This window comes from Parus major, chromosome Z (genome assembly GCF_001522545.3).
Source record: "Parus major isolate Abel chromosome Z, Parus_major1.1, whole genome shotgun sequence".
Taxonomy (NCBI): Eukaryota; Metazoa; Chordata; class Aves; order Passeriformes; family Paridae; genus Parus; species Parus major.
Window position 1 is genome coordinate 10,505,482 of NC_031799.1, and position 15,805 is coordinate 10,521,286.

The 15,805-nt window shown below is 38.0% G+C and overlaps 1 protein-coding gene across 8 annotated transcripts in view; it reads right to left on the bottom strand.

The window, feature by feature from the left end:
• PRLR (prolactin receptor) overlaps positions 1-15,805 on the bottom strand; it is a 154,392-nt gene that overhangs the window by 23,983 nt on the left and 114,604 nt on the right. The window lies entirely within an intron of this gene.

Here is a 15,805-nt window from a genome sequence, read left to right on the forward strand (position 1 = left end):
AGATTAATCAATTAACCTAGGAAAGCAGTCTTTTAGCAACAAAAATATACTTTTATCCCTACTGATGCAAAGAAGAGGTCAACATACTTGAACTCTGAAAGTCCTGAAAACAGAAGGCGAATAGAAAAGGTACATCATTTATTTCGAAGTTTATGATTTTTGATCCAATCTCAAAACTTTTCAATATTTGAGACTGTCAATATTGAATTCAGGATCATTTGAGCTGAAGCATGCTACTTTTTCGGTGCATTCAACCAATTGTTTTTACTGCATTTGATTTTGTAGTAAATTTCAGCTGAAATACAGATATGCAAGCGGTCACCAGCTGGGACTAGGACCCAGTCTCTGCAGTGGGCTGACACCACTAGATGTCCTCAGAATTCAGGTTACAATTCTGGGTGCTCTGGAGTCCCCGTTGCGGCTAAATCTGTTTGCTTAGCCTGGAGAAAAGACATTACGACTTAAAGCAAACCTCCTGCTTCTCCCACCAGTACACTCCCTGCTCGGAGATGACTGCAGGCAGCTATTGGATTCTCGGTAGCCAACCTCACTCTTCGAAACTAAAGAAGAACAATTTATCTAGATAGGGAGCTCCTTATCCCAGCTTTCCACTCCTACCCCTAGCACATTCACAGGTACTTGTATGCTTGCAACCAATTCTGTCTAGCACAGCATGGGAACAAGCTGTGTTATTGGTGAGGAAAAATCCATCGTGGTTTATCAGATGACTCAATTCTCAGTATGCAATTCATTTTCTGCATCAAAAAATTAGACTACATCATCATGCAACTGTTTTTCAAGTGCAAAACCAAGTGAAGTGTCAGTTAATGCAGCTAAGTCTAAAACATGTTCACTGTAGACAATGTGGAAGATAACAACAGCTGGCTACATTTCCCATATGCCACTTCTGAATATCCAGACATGTTTCAGGCATGTAACTGAGCTACAGGCTGGAAAATTTCATCTGGGCTAGTTTTAAACTCAGTCAGAGAATTTTGTGCATATACAAACAGTGAAGAGAGAACCACTTAAATATAAATTCCAGTGTGGTGTAAACACATGCAGTCTTTATTACTATAAATAAATGACAGGCACAAGCATTAGTCTTTTACTTCAGAAATTAGCCAAAAACTTGGGGCTGTATAATGCAGAACACAGATGATTGTGCTCATAAAAGATACCTTTTTCTCAGGTGAAGGTGAAATAATGAAACTACAAACAGTAACTGTTTCATGTACATGTGATAGTATTTACAATATTTTATTACTTCTAAAATTAGCTGGAACATTTGCAAAACTCTGAACCTTCAAGCTAAGACTCATACAGATAAAGAATTAATACCTTTTGGTTTTTTAACTTTTATGTATGTCTTTTTATGTGAAGAATTGGCAGAAATAGAAAATTATTACATTGACTCAAAGAATGAAAATTTTTAATACAACAAAAGAGAGGCATCATCAGTAAGGATCTTTATTAGAGTACTCTCCAAGGAAAATGCAATGATTTTTGTAAACTGAAGAACCAAATAAATAGAATGAGGAAGAAATTAATGCATTAATTAATAAACAGGAGCATTTTTCCTCTGGAGCTTTTGAAAATGAGATGAGTGTGAACTATCTCTGTAATGTGGCTGTGCAAAAGAACAAGAGGGTTATAGGGAAGGAATATGGACCTATGAGTGCCACAGACTAAGCTCTGTCTACAGTTCTGGTAACCTACAATAGGGATAAAAGAATCAAACAGATTTTAGAACACAGCTATGAACATGACATGGAGACTGTCTCATGATGGTCATTTAAAGAGTTGGTTTTGTACTCCATGCAAGTGTAGCTGTCATCTGAAAACACAGGAGATAAGCATCAAAAGAGGGAAAATAAGAATGTGTAAAATAAGAATGTTGCTTAATACGGTTGCTTACTATTTGGTATTTGCAACTCAAATTGGGCTTAAAAGGCTTCTGGAGAGATGCCTTGTTTTTTTGAAAGTACTTGCTTAATAAGAAAGTAATACTCATTGTGTCATAACTGTATCTAAAATGCATCTTCCCTATCTATGACATGAAAATGTTTTGATAAAAGGGTAATTAGCATTATTAAGGATGCTATGAGGCAATGTCTCTCTTTTAGGAATGAATGCATTCTTTTATAAGGGATGTACTGGACATTGATTTGCCACGATATTATCCAAAACCAAGGGTTGAGTAAATAATAATTAGAAGATGATATGCCTCCTTTTAAAAGTCTTCATTTAATTCCAACCAAGTTATTGTATTCTGACATTCTATCTGATTTTCTCCCTTTTAACACAGCTGATAGATAGTATTCAACAGCTGGTCATCACATGCCAGAATACAGGGGTCCTTGATGGAAATGGAAACTATTACTGGTGTTTTAGAATGCACAGAAGAGTTAGATATTCCTGTAAAACAATTCTGCCCTGGAATTAATAATATAATGAAACTGTAGGTTTGAAAACTGTGCTTACAATGCTACTTGCTAGATGAAGATGAAAGCCAAACACCAATACTTAAATCAGACGCTGTGAAGCAGAGTTGAGAGAATCATGTCTTTGTCCTGACTTTTAGTTCTTGCATTCTTTTCTTTCTTTCTTTCTTGGCTCTGCTGATGGATAAATTTCTTGAGAATGACAGAGAAGTCTTTACTCAGTTCTGCACAGATGGAAAAATTTTCTATCTGAAATACTTTCAGGCTTGCAAGAACAGGAACAACTGTGTATCAGCCACTGGCAATGACATTATGTCCAACACTAGTTCTGCTTCTGTGGCTAAAGAAGTCAAAAGCCAAAAGTACTTTACCAATCTCTACTGAAAAAGTTTCACATTTCCATTAGTCATGATGATAAACAATGTTAATCTTTCAGGCCTGGGGGAAGGCAGTTTAAGGAGCTCTCAAAACGAGTTAATTACCATTTGGAAGACTGAACTGCAGCTGTATGAAACAAAATATAGAAAAAAAAGGAACTCAATAAAGCAAGATTGTGATGATCTGCAGGACCATCCAGAATATTTAGCTGTACTGTGAACATAGCAAAGTCTGCACTCCCCCACAGAGATCACAAATGGCAGGATGCATGTTCCTAGCCATGGCTTGAGCATCATGGTCAGATGTGTTTCTGACTGACAGTGATGGTTGGGATTATACTGCAAATTAAAAGCTGTAGATAGTAGTGTGACCTGAGCTCTGCTTTTCCTCTCTGGATGAGCCCTAATTGGCTGTCTGAATCCCTCAGGCTGCCTTCATGGTGATGTACAGGCTCCAGAGAAGATATGGAGCTCAGGCACGTCTATCATCTGAATTTCTTGTGACTGATTCTAGCTGGCAACTTTAGGCACATGGGTTCTGTGGCATACTTTGTGAGGAAGCCTAGGAAATCTTCTGCTGAACCTAGATATTCAGTTAATTTGTTGGGACTAAGGATTTCATATTTTTGTGTTGCATGAAGTGGGAGCAGTAAAAGACTTTTAGATTTCACCTGAAAAGCCTATATATGGGCTTATAATATATTTTTCCAGAATTTCTTTCTTAAACAAGTCACCTCCTAACAGCCCTTGGCAGTCCTTCCCTTGATTAGCAGTCAAGATGTGATGATGAATGAAACAAATTTCCTCACCCACGGAGATATGTTCCTCAGTCTGAAAGACTTCAGTCAATTTTGAAAAAGGAAAATCACAAACCCCCACATCCTTGAAAATACTTTAGACCTTTACATTTCCATCATAGTATTTATGCTTTTCATTTCTATTGATTTTACAGAACTGAGCCTAAAATTTTCTTGGAACTCTCACTACCTAAACTGACAAAAAAAAAAAAAAAAAAAAGCCAAGAGAAGAAGAAATTACCATTATTCCTACTTTACAGATGGGGAGGCAAGGTAAAGAATGCCCAACAGACTCATAGTAGAAGTGTAACAAAAGCTAAAACCTGATCATTTTCTACCATTTTTCTTTTCTTTTCTAAATACCAACTCTACTGCCTTTGTTTTCCCACAAAAACAAAGATAATGCTTTAGCTAAGAGTAGTAATCTTTCTCTACCATCTCCTGAATATGCTGTTTTCTTCCCTGGTGGTTTGTATATTTAACCATAACTTCAGGATTTATCTTTACAGCAGTCTCTTACAGAACAAAAAATAAAAAATCATAAGCTCTAAAGAATCAAATTTTAGAGACTGAAAGCTAGAATTTACATTACAACTTGAAATATTATGTACATTCATCTCTACTAACTACCAAGCCCAACTCCACAATTGCTATCTTCTGATAGCAATTTTAAGTATTTTTAATATATAGCATAGTCATAAAGTATAAAATTTAATTTTCTACCTAGGGGATTCATGTATGTGAGGAATTCTTCTCTTTCATGAATGTCAGACTAGCTGATAGGTTGAAAAACAAAAATTCTAATAATAGTATATTACTGAATGTATCACTATTTTATTCCAAAAACAGAAGAAGAAAAGGTGACTCTTGGATTAGCTGTTGTGGATACTGACACTCTAAGTAAATACACTTAAACATTGAGTTAATTACATTGAGTGATAGAGACAGTGGCAAAATACGGTACATGCTTTCCTTTATCTGTTTCAAGCAAAATTTTGTAGCAATGTGCTTTGGATGCAGTGTAAATTTACTTATAGACTGGGCTAGGCTACTAGATTAAAGGCTAATTAACATCTGCACAGGCCAGGACACGATTGCATAAAAACAGAGGGCTGGGAGAGGAACTCTAGCAGTCTCATCAGTGAAAACTGAGTGCAGGGAGTGAGCTACATCTGACTACCAAAGCACAGTCAGACTATTGTCCTCATAAAGCCCACCAAACAAATCCCCTTCCCCACTCACTCACTGACTGAAGGAGGCAGAACACTCATTAAGGGATGCAGTGGAAGAAAGGTTTTGGGGAAAAAAAGAAAGGTTCAAAGTGGGCTGGGGAGAAACAAGAATGGGAAATAAAGGGAATAAACAGTTTCAGTTCAGTGTAAACTGGTGGCTTGTCAGACTGAAATGTGTGCCTGATCACCATAGTTTATCCTATAATCTCATTAAACCCTATTTCTATCTCCTGTCTGGGCAGACTGTTCTGAGTGGTACCTTTGGATGACAGTGAACTCTCAACTGGATTAGCCAGTGAAGAAAGAGTTAGATTGCAAACCTCCAGGCCCAAATGCAGGTCCCACACAGCTGGGGAGAGCAAGAGGATCTGAAACCAGCTAAACAACTAGAAGTAGCTACTGGAGCAATCAATTTCTTTATGTGCAAATAAACATATATATATATATATATATATATATATATATATATATATATATATATATGTAGGTCAACACATTAGGGCATTGCTGATGTGCATGGCTCCTGTGTGGGTTTTGTTCCATGTACCCATCCACTGGGACCAGCTGCTCAGCTTTGCTACAGGCAGAAACTGAGGTTAGGGACTTACAGCAGCCTCACATCTATGGAGCTGCCTGATTGAGCAGACTCTAGCACACTGACATGCACTGTTTTACCAAAAAAAACCCTACTTTGTTTAACTACCTGCTCTCTGCCATCTACTCTGCCAGAGCAATAAAAAATACTTACACATTAGGTAACTAACTTTGAAAACTCTAACTTCATTGTTTTTCTAAAAAAAAAGAAATCTGTCTGTAAACAATTTGAAACAAAACAGCTATTTTCTAACTAACAATATAGATGATCTGTATCTCCCAGACACCAGGTGGAAAGACATATTACTCAGTTACCAGGGTATTCTTTTGTTTGGCTCCATTTCTGTAAAGCTAATGAGAGCAATAAAAATACCATGAAGTTATTTGGCAGCTAGATATTATGCCATTAGAGATTTAATTGAGGGCCATAAACAGGGGTTTTTTTATGTGCATATTTAAAAGGGCATCAATAATGTGTAGCTGAATCTGGAGAAATAATGTTTGCAGTTGCTCAACCATGGCATAAGGTGAAATGTAGCTTAGAGACAGAGCTCAATAAATGATTCCTGCTTTAGAGAGCACAGAATCTGTTTGAGATTGTGCATGCTGGGAATACTGTTTGACTCAAGATTTTCTAAATAGAATCTTCTACTGCTTGGTACTACATCAAAGCAGACAATTCTATCCTCCCAGCAAATTTCATTCTGCTTTCATTACTTCCTTTGTCAGGAAGTGATATTATGAACTAGTGGTGTGTCCCTACATAATGTGACTGACATAAAATGTGTTTTTTACCAAAGTTGCAACAGTGCCATAAGCACTGGCTTCATCATATCACTGACTGGAAAGGATCATGATAGAGTAAATCTTAACCTTCTGCTGTAACCAGACCAATGACTCTCATCCAAGGATTTCTACACCAAACAATCATTATTCAAATCATATTTATTGTGATAGTCCTGAGAACAGAAACCTGCTGTCTTAGGTACTGTGCAAAGAAGAGTTCTTTCCCTTAAGAGCTGAAAATATAAGTAGCCAATGAACAATATAGTGTGGAAAAAAGGGATCTAAAAAGCAGTTAGCACTTGCATATTGTTGGGTTGAGATTAAAGATTATTTTATTAGTAAAATATTTTCAAAATATTCCATTAACTGGAAACTGCCTATGAGTGATCAGTTTTAGTAAATTAACTCTGGAATATCACAAATTCTTTTTCAAGCAATGTCAAGGAATGAGAATTTTAAAAATTCCAAAATGAACAAGTATCACCAAATACATAAAGAATTTTGTATTGCACTTTTCCAGTATAATATTTTCTGAAATCTCATCAAGTATTTGTAGGTTTTTTCCAATTTTCCAATAAAATCTGTTATGATGATTAATTTCTGATAATTTTTATTTATGCACAGAATTTCAATGAGTATTGCAATGGCATGAAAGTGTTGCTATTTTGTCATTTCTGTGGGAAGATGCTGGTGTAGAGGTGAGGAGGCTTATTGCAGAGACAAAAATTATGAAAACCTTAGAGAAAGCAAAGGAACAGTACTTTGAATGCAGTAAAGGGAACACAGTGTTGGACATAAGTGTGAGAGGTTAGTTGGAATAAGACAATGAGGAATGATGCAGAAGTGGGAAAGAAGAAATACTCTGTTGGGTACAGGTCAGATTAAGTTGTAATTTTGAATGTATTCTATGACCCCATATGAGTTGCAAAGCTCCATCCACTGCATGACAACCCCCAACAGCCTTTTCTTGGTGAGCTCAGGCTGTAGGGTTGGATGGAGGAGAAGCATCTCCTGCACCCTAGTACCTGCAAGCATTAGTGGGGCAATGATTGCACAGCAAAAAAGCCGTGGCCATAGCTCTAGAGTAGTTTCTTCATTCCCTTGTACTGGAACAGCCCATTTTGGCTGGGTCTGGAGTTTCTCTTCAAAGCTTTATGACTTCAGTAAGACTAAAAGAAAGAACCTGGCTGCAGGGGAGTGAATTTTCTTCTTCAATCACAAATGTGCTTAGCAATTAACAGTACTAACAGTGGGTGCAGGGAATAACATTTGTTTTCTCTTTCAGTTTTCTCTTTTTCAGGAGGTCCTCAGTATGAGGTTTTGAAAGTAACTGTTTCTTTTTCTGAGACTTATTGTATACTCTTTCTTTAATGATTTCAGTGACTATAGAGTTATTCTGTGAAAGAACCAATTACCAAAAATTACTACTCCAATCAAACTGATAAAAACACTCAGCGTTCTGTAATTTGTGAGCATGAACATTTTTCAACATATTCTCTAAGCTTCAAACTTGTTGGTAAAAGAGCTTTGTGGTTGCATGCTAAAGGCCACCATTGATGCTACGTACAGATAAGTGGCACATTGGTTAGCTAAAGGAATGAAAAAATGTTATCCTGGTAAATCTAAAACCAGTTATATGAGAGAAATTGCTGACAATAATGGGAACACAACAATAGTAAACCTTCAACCTTCAGTGTGCTGAGCTTAAAATAATTATCTTTTGGCACTCTTACCCTTTAATACTGAAATATGTGGATATGCAAAGAGGTATCTTTATTATGCCTAGTTCTAACCCTGGTGGCATTTTAAGGATCTACTCAGGTACCTAACTCCTGAGTAGATTTATGTCAGAATATTCTCTACAGGAGTTTAGATAGGTGGCATTTATCTCTAATATCAGTGGAAAACACACAATGTCCTCACAAGGAGAGTCTTTATATGAAAAGTCAAATGTTCCATCTACTGTTGGCTCATCTACGTGTGAAACCAATATAGCATTAATACTGCCCTATCACAACCCTGTTAAGTTCTACATAGATTGCCACCTTCCAGGAAAAAAGAATAAAAAAATAAAGAGTTTAGCAGTGGAAGAATACTAAAAGCTGCAATATGCATTCTGAGGGAATTGGATTCACCCTTTGATCAGGAGTACGAATTTCCTTTACAATTTCTTCACGATGAATACATATACTGAGTGAAGTATAGCACTAACCTGCTCTACTCCTCGTCTTCAACTCAGGTTGCTAAGCTTTGGAGATTCTCAGCTATGGTGAACTGTGGTTTAGATTTTTACTTTGTTCTGAAGTATAAGGAAATGACCCTGAGATTGCAGACTGTGAGATTTTCATGTACTTGTTTACAGAATAAAGACTAACACTGCAGTCTCTAGAGGTTAAAGGTAAATTCATTAATGAATTCATTCATTAACCCATTCATTCATTAACTCATTTGCTCAGCTCCTTAGGAACTGCAATGACAACACTGTCTCCTATTGCTGAATGTTAATATTTGCATCTCTAACCATAAATTGACACATGTCAAGAATCTATTTGAAGAAATTAATTTTGCAAAGGAATTGGAAGCTTCATGGTGCAGCAAATGCAAAAAATAGCTTCCCAAATAGATCAACTAACTATGGAATATTAAGTTTTAGACTAAGGATAGTGTTTCATTTTCAACAAAAAAAAAGCTTCTCTCTTACCTCTGCTAGATCAAAAATTGTGTCCAACTAGATTAACAAAAATGTAGCAGTTTGCCCTGATCCTCTCTGGAGTTTGCACACTTACTTAAATAATGAAGAAAAAGCTACTTAACCATTTGGAGAAGAAAACATTTCAAGGATTAAAAAATATATTCAACACTAGACCAAACTCTATTTTAACACTTTTCTCCAGTACACTTCTGCTATTTGTTGGAAAAAGGATAAAATGAAGATATTTTGGCTAGAGCATGTATCAATGCTTTTTCAGCAAATATTCTTGATTCACTATGTATTGTACAGCTTATAGTGGCTGTGAAATTTCTTATTTGTATAGAGTCTCAGATTGGACCTACAGTGTGTACAGTAATTACCAAGTTTTATAGGCCTTATTACACTGTGTAATGACTTAACCTTGGAACACTGGACTCAATACTGGCGTCCTCTGTCTTTGAAATGGCATGCTTCTTCAAGAATATAATATATTATTATTATTCAATATTATTATTATTACCCACATTCAACTTGGGGGCCAAAGGGGAAGGTGGGAATGGGGTACTGGAGTGATCCTTTCAGAGCTAATTGCAAGCAAAACAATCTGATTCTTACCTGAAAGAAACTGAAAGCAAAATTAAAAAGTTTCAACAACTGCAGGTAGACAAAGATTAACTTTTTTTATACCTAAGCATCTGAAATGTCAAGTCTGCGTCTTTTAATCCTACAAAGACTATCTCACAAAATCATAATGCTCCCCTACTTCCCAAATTTGAAGTTAATAAGTCTTAAATAGAATTGAAATTTATTTTAGAAGTATTTAATATCTACAAGGAATCAAAGAAAAGGCATAAGCATCAGAAACATTCATGCTTGCCCTCTGTAGTGTGGAATTAATGGTACACTGCAGCAAACTAGGAAATTTTAGTAAGAATTTATATAATTTTAAGCATGGTAATTTAGATCACTAGAAATCAATTATTAGCCTCCGTAATTACTATCAACCCATTTTATTTCATATCCCAACACAATCAACCTTAATTTTTAGGTTTTTTGTAGACACCCAGTTAGTTACCCAATCATATTTAAAATGGTAAAAACATTCATTTTGTGTGTAATCCACTATATTTCTTCCACAATCCCTGGAATAAAAACCTTATGCTGACATTTATGAAATGGCAGGAGGAAAAATGCTGTAACTGTGGGTATTACTTTAGGTAATAACAACAAGGCTTTTAAATCCTCGCTTGCATAAAGGCTGACCTTTTCCATTGATATAAAAGTAATTTCTATTGAAACTTGGATCCATCCTTTAGTCATTATTGTTACCTCCATCTTTTCAAGTTATTTTTTCAGTGATGCCTTTATGTTCATATGTCTGAATTTGTTTGGCTTCATGCCCTAGGTCACAGCATATTTTATGGAATTTAAAGGGAAAAATCACTGAAGAATAAAATGTTTTAAATTTCATGTTTTAAATTTCTCTTTAAATCTAATCTTTGATTTTCCCCATTGACAGTATGTTGAATTTATGATCTGACTCTGTTAAAATCCTGTCACCAGAAATTCAAATTAAATTCAAATTTTTAATTTTTTTTTAAACTGGGCATGGTGAAAACCTTGAGCCAAAACCATTCAGGTTTCTATCTTCCTTAAGGTCTGCTTCCACTTGAAATCTGGGCTCCCTGCAAATGGTTACACCTCTGGCAAGACTGTCAATAAACCAGTCTTGGGTGACAAACAGCAGCACACAGAACAAAACAGATGTGAAGCAGCTCAGAGAAGAGCTCTGAGATCACTGAGTCCAACCTGTGACTGATTTCCACCTTGTCAACCAGACCATGGCACTGAGTGCCATGTGCAGTCATTTCTTGAGCAACTTCAACACCTCCCTGAACAGCCTGTTCCAATGCTTGACAACCCTCCCCAAGAAATTCTTTCTGATGTCCATCCTGGACCTCCACTGCCACAACTTGAGACAATTCCCCTTATCCTGTCACTTGCTGCCTGGGAGAAGAGCCTGGCCCCCACCTGGCTACACTCAGCCCTTTCAGGGAGTTTCAGAGAGTGATAAGACCCCCCTTGAGCCTCCTTTTCTCCAGGATAAACACACCCAGACATTCCTCACAGGATTTACTCTCTATACCCTTCACTGGCTTGGTAGTTCTTCTCTGGACTTGAGCTCACAAAAAATACTAAGGCTCTAGGAACCAGCCACAAAAGTGCATAGAAGAGGCAATTTTCCTTGTGCCCTACAGAGTTTTGTCCCAGGTATAGCTGAGAGTAGGGAACTCAGCTTGCGAAGTTGCTGTTTGGATGAAAAACAGGTTTTGAGGTTAGCTCAAGATGGCCTTTCAAGACAAAAATAGCAACAGAGCACAAATTCAAGAGAGTAAATCTGTCACAGACAGTATGGATGAATAATTGAGGCATTTTGAAAACTTTAGATATAAACATGTATTTTAAAAATAAGTAGATCAAGTGAGTAATGGAATTCTGTTGGTTTGCAAATATTATTTTTCTGCTTTTGAAACAGCATTCTTAGAGACTCTTTAAGTGTTTCATTACATTTAAACATTTGCATAAATACATTAATTTAAACATAGCTATGTTCTATGTAGTATGTTAATTGGCACAAAAATTATTAACTTTTCAACTATACAGATCCATTATTCTTCACAGATAAGTAACAAATACAATAAGAATATTTTCAGTTCAACAGCTACCTCTGTGGTATTCTTAAACCTGTTCAGAAGGTTTACAGCCTACCTCAAATCTCTATTCTGGACCACAGTGTGAATGAACTCAGGATGCACAGATTGCACAAAATCATGCAGACTGAGGGTCAGTCACAGACATACAGATCTGAACACTCAGCACTAACCATACATAACATGTATGGATATGTTAATGCCCTTTGAGAAAGCTGTAAGTGCAGTCAGAATGATGTGTTACTCTATCCAGATTAAGAGATAGATCCCAGCTTTGGAAGGTTAGATAAACATGGCAACATTTAGCCACTGCTCATAGCCCACTTGGTCTTTGATATGAAAAAGAAATCAAGGGGACAGTGCTTCCAGCAGAGATTTCTATAACATTTCCTCCTCCAGAGGTGAGAAAGAACCATGGTTCTGCAAGTTGTTGATGCACCCAGCATTTCAAAATCTGCTCCATTATTTCAGCTTCCCATTCTTACTGATCAGCTCTGTAATAATATAAACAAATTTCATTCCTTGAAAAGTGAAACAGGTGCTTGAAAACACTGACATATGCATAGATCCATATGAAAGGTAAAGGTCACAGACTCTTTTAGGTCTCAAAACCACTAGCTTGAGCAAGAGTCCTTACTTTTTTAACCTGTGTATACCCAGAGGAGTTTCACAATTACGTGTACACAACAGTATAGACAAACAGAAAATTTCCAAGTCAACAAGTACACAGTAACAACCACACTGCTATACAAAGTATGACCCTTTACTCTCCAGGAATCTGAAGCCTTAGTAACAGGCTCTCAGCATCTGTTTTTCTATGGAATTAAATTCACTAGTATACACTTGAACATTGAATCAGTTTTATGTCACTGAATTAATGCATTTTTGCTACTTAGTGCATTAAATATACACAATCAATTCTTTAATAGAAACTAAAATTGATGGGAAGTAATTTTTTCTTTTCATACCATGACAGGGCAAATACTACAGATTATGGGGTATATGCATCAAATAGAGAAGCAAACCACCAGCAGAATGCACTGCTGCACCAATAATATCAATAACTATGTTAAAAACCAGTGCAGAAATACAGACAGCAAACATTAAAATGAGATGCAATTCTCCACGGTGTCCACAAGTGAAATTGGTAGGAACCTTCACTGGTTCAAGACCTTCAAAACTAGAGTCTCAGTTTAGACTGCTGCTGCTGCTGCTGCTGCGTGCGTAAGACCTGGCATTATTTGTAGTCTCCACTGTGAAAGCCTGAGTTTTGGAGCACAAAACTCCATATAAGAGGAGGAAAAAAAATAGAGCAGACTATTGTGGTGGACATCAAGTCTTCCAGATACCATCCTAGAGTTTGAGAAGACAGAAGTGAGTATCAGAAAGCACATGTATGTTCTGCTGATGAAGAGGGAGAATTAGAACTCAGTTCCATGGTTTTACTCCCATCCCTTCCAGTAGCAGAGTCTCTGACATCTTGTTCATCTGCAAAATGGGTGGGAATCTCACTGAGATGTGTGTCTTTTAAACTGCACTAATAGTTTCCAAGTTGACTTAAATTAATGTTTCCAAGATACTTTGATTGAATGGATTATTCATGAGATGAATTATTAGTAGTAGTGATTTTGTTGTAAGTAAATAAAAAAGAAAAAGTCCAAGTGGCAGAAATTTTAGCAAACATTTCAAGGAATCACAGAATGGATGAAGTTAGAAGACCTTTGGAAAATGTCCAGTCCCCTGCAGTGCTCAAAGCAGGGTCAGCTGGAGCAGTTTGCTCAGCATCATGTCCATTTGGGATTTGAATACCTCCAAGGACAGAAATTCCACAACCTCTCTAGACAGACTTACCCCCATTTGACTGCCCTCACAATAGTTAATAAAATAATAGTTAATAAATAATAGTTAATAAAATAATAAAATTCTTATTTTTAAGTGCATTTTCCTGTACTACTGTTCATGCTGTTTCTTGTCCTTTCCCTGGATGCCACTGGGAAAAGCCTGGCTTAATCTACTCCACTTCCCCATTCACCCATTGATGAAGTTCCCCTGAAAGTTGTTTTCCTGGTAGAACAATTCCATCTCTTTATTATCTTAGACGTCTTTTTCTGCATTTACTGTAGTATGCCCATGTTTTTTCCTACTAGGGAGCTCCAGAGAGAACTCCAGGTGCTTTAGCCTGAGGCTGTCTAACCCTTCGGGACAGCCCTTGAAAAATAAAGCTGAAATATACAACTAATTCCATTGTGTGAGAAACAGAGAGAAAATGAAGCCAGCTCTGAGAAGAACTTTGTTTTAGAGCTCTGCAATGCTCATTTTCCACTGGTATATATGTATAAGTACTGGCACAGAGGATCATAAAATTCTGGTTCTAATCCTGAATCTCTATTTTATTTTATATGAACTTTTTCCATTAGTCAAAATCGGATTCCTTTTTTTAGAGGAAATCTGCTCATAACAAAGGCATCAGCCAATGACTGAATTCCTTTACAAACCACTTTATTTTTGACTTTACAGCCAAACCATTAAATAAGTCATATAAATTCTCAACCTGGGAACAAACTGTCATTCTTCAGAAAGTTCATCTGTTTATGTTTGGCTAACTGCATGGAAAATAAAAGCTTTGTCATTTCTTGATATTTTTTTCTCTCTCTCCATTAGCATTCAGGTTGGTAACCCCTAATGAGAACTACTTACTTGGCATTTCTATTTGAAGGTCATTTTCACTGATTGCAGTGAAACTATATCCCAAAATGTCATAATCATAATAATTTTATAAAAATCCTAGATTGACAGCACACATCTTGTTGCTGGGGAACGTGAGCCTTTGTCCTTTATAACATCTACAAAATATGCAGGTCTCTTTTTTCCTGCAGCTTAAGTTGCACAACTATGTTTGGTACTAAAACCCAGCAAAGCCCCCTGCTTTTATGATCAAAAAATGGTTATGACATCTGGGGGGAGCACCTGACTGTGGTGGGCTGGCCCTGACTGGATGTCGGTGCCCACCAGAGCTGCTCTGCCACTCTGGCAGCCCAGCTGGTCAGGGGAGAGAAAACAAAGGCTCCTGGGTCAGAGAAATCAGGAAGAGATCACTCACCAATTACTGCCACAGGCAAAATAGATTCAGCTTAGGGAAATGAGTTTAATATATTACCAATCAATTCAGACTAAGGTAATGAGAAAAAAAAGTAAAGCTTAAAGCACTGTATCCCAGCCCCTCCCTTCTACTCAGGCTCAGCTTCACTCTCAATTTCTCTACTTTTCTCCCACCACCAGGGTAGGCAAATGGGGAGTGGGGGTTGTGGAGTGCTCATCACACAGGAAGGACTCCTCACAGTGTTCCCCTTCTCCCATGGGGTCTCTCCCATAGGAGACAGTCCTCCACAAACTTCTCCTACTCAACATTACTCTTTTCCATGGGCTGCAGTTCTTCATGAACTGCTTCAGCACCAGTCCCCTCCACAGGGTGCAGTCCCTCAGGAACAGGCTGCTCCACTGTGGGGCCATGGTGGGGTCACAAGTCCTGCCAGCAAACCTGCTCCAGTCTGGGCTGCTCTCTCCATGGGCTACAGGTCCTGCCAGGAGCCTGCTCCAGCACGGGCTTCCCATGGGATCACAGCCTCCTTTGGGCATCCCCTGCTCTGGTGTGGACTCCTCCAGGGCTGCAGGTGGATCTCTGCTCCCACCTGGACCTCCAGGGACTGCTGGGCACAGCTGCCTCCCCATGGGCTGCACCTCAGGCTGCAGGGGAATCTGTGCTCTGGTACCTGGAGCAGCTCTTGCCCCTGCTCCTTCACTGACCTTGTGTCTGCAGAGCTGCTTCTCTCACACATTCCTCTCTCCCTTCTGTGGGTGTGCAGCAGTTTTCATCCCAGAAGTGCTGCCACTGGTGGGCTCAGCCTTGGCCAGTGGTGGGTCCATCTTGGATCTGTCCAGCATTTGTTCTGTTGGATGTGGGAGACGCTTCTGGCAGCTTCTCACAGAAGCCACCCCTGTCATCCCCTGCTACAAAGCCCTTCGCACACAAAACCAATAAGGACATTGTGAATTGAGGAAATGGGCTCTCTGCCAGCTCTACCATGGCAGCACAGAGGAAGAAAATACTCATCCTGGTTGTTGTAATGATTAATGTACCATCCCTCTTCTCAAGCCAGGAGATGAGGTTTGAA